The sequence below is a fragment of the Hipposideros armiger genome, unplaced genomic scaffold, assembly GCF_001890085.2.
Source record: "Hipposideros armiger isolate ML-2016 unplaced genomic scaffold, ASM189008v1 scaffold_46, whole genome shotgun sequence".
Classification (NCBI taxonomy): Eukaryota; Metazoa; Chordata; class Mammalia; order Chiroptera; family Hipposideridae; genus Hipposideros; species Hipposideros armiger.
Genome location: NW_017731396.1, coordinates 3,639,449 through 3,644,383, shown reverse-complemented (window position 1 = coordinate 3,644,383; position 4,935 = coordinate 3,639,449). Strand labels below are relative to the sequence as shown.

The 4,935-nt window shown below is 53.9% G+C and overlaps 1 long non-coding RNA gene across 1 annotated transcript in view; it reads right to left on the bottom strand.

Moving 5' to 3' along the window:
• Positions 1–797: 797 nt before the first annotated feature.
• Positions 798–4,935, bottom strand: part of LOC109381300 (uncharacterized) — an 83,699-nt gene continuing 79,561 nt past the window's right edge. The window contains exon 3 of the long non-coding RNA XR_002123690.1: positions 798–1,500. This is a non-coding gene — a long non-coding RNA (uncharacterized LOC109381300). The remainder of the gene's footprint in view (positions 1,501–4,935) is intronic.

Sequence of the window (4,935 nt, the reverse complement as noted above, 5' to 3'; positions counted from 1 at the left end):
ATGCATCCATCCATCCACTCACTCTTCCATCCATCCACACATCATCCAACCACTCATCCGTCCATCCATTCATCCATCCATCCACTCATCCATCCACGTTTCATCTTTCTATCCATTCATCCACCCATCTACCCATCCACCCACCCATCTTCCACCCATCCATCCACCCACACATCATCCAACTATTCATCCATCCACCCATCCATCCACTTATCCATCCATGTATCATCCTATCCATTCATTCACTCATCCATCCATCCACTCATCCATCCATCCACCTACCAATCATTCATCCATCCATTCATCCCTCCCTCCCTTCAACCATCCACCCATCACACACCATCCATCCATCATCCATCAATCCATTATCCATCCATCCATCCATCCNTCAACCATCCACCCATCACACACCATCCATCCATCATCCATCAATCCATTATCCATCCATCCATCCATCCGTCCATCTACCCATCCACCCACCCACCCACCCATCATCCATCCATCCATCCATCCATCCATCCATCCACCCACCCATCCATCCATCCACACATCATCCAACCACTCATCCATCCATCCATCCATCCATCCATCTACACATCATCCATCTATCCACTCACCCACCCATTCATCCATCTATCCATCCATCCATCCATCCATCCATCTACGCACCCATCCATCCATCCACACATCATCCAACCACTCATCCATCCATCCATCCATCTACACATCCTCCATCTATCCACTCACCCACCCATTCATCCATCTATCCATCCATTCATCCACTCATCCATCCATCCATTATCCATCCATCCATCATCCATCCATCCATCCATTCATACACCCACCTACCCACTCATCCTTCCATATATCATCCTCCTTCCCGCCAATGTTCTTTATCCTAAGTGCTCTGACCAAAAAACCGAGGACCAAGAGGTTGAGTTCTGTGTAGAGCACATGGCAAATTAGAACCAGAACTGGGCCCTGCAGCTTCCAGGCTGTCGTGGCTGACTGTAGGCAAGCAGCTGATCTAAAAATGACAATAGCCTAGTGACCTGCTCCCTCCTGCCCATGTGAAAAAGCAGGATCTCCACCCAGAGGTGTCAAGATGCTACTCCCCTTGGCACATGGCATGAGTGAGGATGGGTGGGCTCGAAATCAAGCCCTGCCCCAGTCTAAAGGCAGGGCCTCTGCCTTCTTTTTACCTGATCCTAATCTCCAAAAATGTGGACAACGTCTTGTGTATGAACAAGAACATGGAGGGGATGTGAGGAGGGGAATAAGAACACAGAGAAAATTGACAAAAGTAGCTCGATTGTGTGTGAAGATCCTGTTCCTACTTCCCATGGGTCACTGCGCCCGTCCAGGTGTGGCCTGATCCTCCCTCTGAAAGCCTGCCCAGGCAGCCTTGCCATGTCTTCCCCTGGCCAGTTCTGAAGTGCAGTGGTCTCTCCCAAGCCTGGAAGCCCTGGGCTAGCTTCTGTTAATTTGCTGTCAGGCTGCCTAAGAAAACCAATTAAAAGTAATCATTAATTATAAAAAAGAGTGAGAAAAGTAGAAGAGAGAGGAGAAGGTGAAAGGCGGAGATGGGAAGAAGGAAGAGGGACGTGGGATAAAGAGGGAAGACCCAGGGGGCCTGCAGGGAGCTCTAAGTGGGGGTCATGGGCCTGGGAGCGACTACAGGCTTCACCTGCGCAAAAAGCGCTGGAGTGGACAGAGGGTAGCACAGCAAGTAAGGCAAAGATGGTGGAGAGGGGCCTGACTCAGGCCAGCGGGTGGAGGGAGGCCAGGAGAGGATGGAGGCGGGAGAGGGAAGGGTGGAAAAGCTGCCGGGACCAGCGTACCAGGACCTGAAGAGGCCTCATCCATCTGCGGTCCCCTCTGGCTGGAGCCACCAACTCTCCAGGACTTGGCTTTGGAGTGTCTCATCCCTGGCTCCCCGGCTCCATATTTATGAGGCTCAGCTGATTATGCAGCACCAGGCCAGGCTCCTTGTCCCTGCCACCCCTACCTGCTCCCAACCCTCTCAGGCCATGAAGGCTCCGGGCAGCTGTCGGCCGCCCATCTACCCCCCAACACTGTCTCCTGCCCCCTTCCCCCATCCTCACACACACTCTCTCCCTGGCCCGGCCCTTTCACAGGGACTGAGGCCATGTCAGCCGGCAGCTTGAGGAGGGGGGCAGCACAGACAACAAGGGGCAGTGTCATGGAAACGGGCACTTTCCCCGAGAAATATTCTGTTTGGCCTCCTTCCTGCATTGAGGAGCTGTCAGGAGCCTGAGTGAGAGCCACACCACCCCGGGACCAGGCGTGACAAAACCTATTTTCTGCCTCAAATTTGATTGATTAAAAAACTTTTTAGGAAAACCATGTTAAAAGAGTGAAAAAAGAGAGGGAGAGGGAGAGAGAGANGAGGGACAGAGAGGAGCCCCATTAGCTTTCCAAGGAAGGACACCCCACTGCATGCCCTCCATCCTACTGTGTGCCCAACAGCCCCCTGCCACCTCTGGGCTGATGCTTCAGGGCTGGCTACAGGAATAAAAAATTCAGACACACTGAGTGGGCACTGATTTGGGCCCATTTAAGTATATGCCAACCAAATTTGCAAAAATCCAGAAAGCGGTAGGGGGTGATCACAGTGGAAATATGGGCCTCAGTTCACCCCGAACCAAACAGAAGTCAGAGGCAGCGATGGGAATTTTGGGGCGGAGGTGCTCTCAGCGAGCTGCAGGCCGAGCATCAGAGGCTGGGGACCATGATGACAGAATTCAGCAGCACCCACTCCTTTACTCTCTCCCCCTGGCCCCTGGAAATAAAAATGACAGATGCCAAGCTCTTCCCTGTACCACATGGGTGACAGAGGGTTTGGGGTAGACAGGGGCCATGGTGCTGAGACGCCTCAAGTCCCAGGAGCAGGCTGCTGACAGTTCTCTTCCCCCCTGGAGTCCTACCCATGAGTCACAACCACCCATAATGGGGGACCACGTAAAGAGAGGGTAAAACGGTGCAACAGTGAAGGGCAGCTTTAGCCAACTCATTACTTGGCCCAGCTTGCCAGGCTCAAGCCCTCCTCCCCAGAGCAAGTTTGGGGAAGCCAGGTTCAAATGGGACAAGACTCCTTGAGTGGATGGAAAACCCAGGGAGCCCCCTGCCCGCTGACCTGGGCCCCCTGCCTTTGCTGAGGCAGGTGTGCTGCCCCCAGCCCCACCCTCGGCCTCAGAACTCGACCACACTCAGGAAGGATTTTCTGTTTATTACGTTTTTTTCCCCTCCCTACTCCCTCATTTGTGGCTTATCAATGATGCAAGAGGAGTAACACCAATTTCCTTAGGCTGTGTAATCCCCAAATCAGATTGGGGGATTGTGAGAGGTGAGGTGACCTTGCACAGGGCTCCGGGAATGCCACCCAATCCTGCCACCCGCCCGCCCTTCTCAGGACATATTTAGACAGATAATATTAATTGTACTTGACACGTCCTCCTAAGGAGGGCTGTGTCCTCTGCCAGCTTTGCTGGGCTCCCTGGGCAGAGGGGGCCCTCTGGGGCGGAACCCACCCTGCTGGACCCAGAGCTCTGGTGGGCATTGAGCAGCTGGGGAGGGTTGCCCCGTAGGCTTCTGACACATGCCCAGCTGACCCAGATGGTGAGGAGCTGGGGGGTCTGCGGAGAGCTGGACAGACTGAGATAGGGGGCAGCAAAGAGGAAGGGGAGCCATGCCAAGGCAGAAGTGGGGCAGAGGTCGTCAGAGTGGAAAAGGAAAGAAGTCAGAGAGGGGAGCTGGATGAAGTGCAGGCCAGGCAGGGCTGGGCCACAGGGCAAGGAACAGAGACCCCGGGGCTCTGCTGAGAGGCGCTGGGCAGGCTTGGCTGTCAGAGCTCACATGCCAGCCAGCCAGCCAGCCCAGGGAGCCTGCAGGGCGGCATCACTGTCCCGTCCGTCCATCTCACACTCGCCTGCTTGAGATCTCTCAAGGCACTCTGGCCAGCCTCCCTTGAACCCCCAAAGCCCCCCAACTCCACAACTCCAGTATCTCCCTTCCACCACCTTTTTCTCCCCTCCCATCCTCCCCGGCAACTGTGCATTTATTAATTCATGAGGCACTAATTAGTTCTTTGTTTAATTTTGTGTTAAACAGACTGACCGGAATGATAACGACTCGCAGCGCAGTGTCGCCGTCCCCAACCACCCCTGTTTTCTGACAACAAGGGAGCGCGGGAGACCGGAGCGCTGAACCCAAATCCCTCAGCAGTTGCACTTCATTAAGTCAAAATGTGACAAGAAGCTTAGAGAGCAACTTGCAGATCTGATCACACAGAACAATCGGGGAGGAAACTTTCCAGGAGTTGGTGGGGGAGGAGGAGGGGGAGGGAGGGGCGGAGCTGGCTACCACATGGGGACCAGGACCTGAACTGGGGTTCTGTCCCTCACCTGCAGGTGGCCTGGCTGATGGGAGCAGGGAGGCTGTCTCTGGGTGGGATCTGGGACACTGGTGGATCCTGGAACCTCAGTGGGGACCTGAGTAGTTCAACTTGACCTCTGTATTTTTGTCCAGGCACCTTTATCTGTCTCTCTCTGCCTTTCACTGTCCCTGATGTCTGGTTCTGGCCTGTATAAGTGAGTGACTGGGTATACCCAGGACCTGGCAAAGAAACAGAAAGCTGCTGCAGTTAAGGAGGGATTCTGAAAGGCCAGGGGAAAGGTGCAGAGAGGGAAAACAGAGGAGAGCAGGTTGAAGTTAAGCCACACCCTTCCTGACTAAGAAAGAAAGGTAACATGCTCAAGAATCATGGCCAATGTATCCATTCTCTGCCAGTTATCCACCCACCCATCCACCTATTCATCCAGCCATCCACATATCTATCTATCCATCTATCTAACCATCCACCCATTATCCATCCAACCACTTATCCAGCCAGCCAGCCATCCAGTCACCTACCCA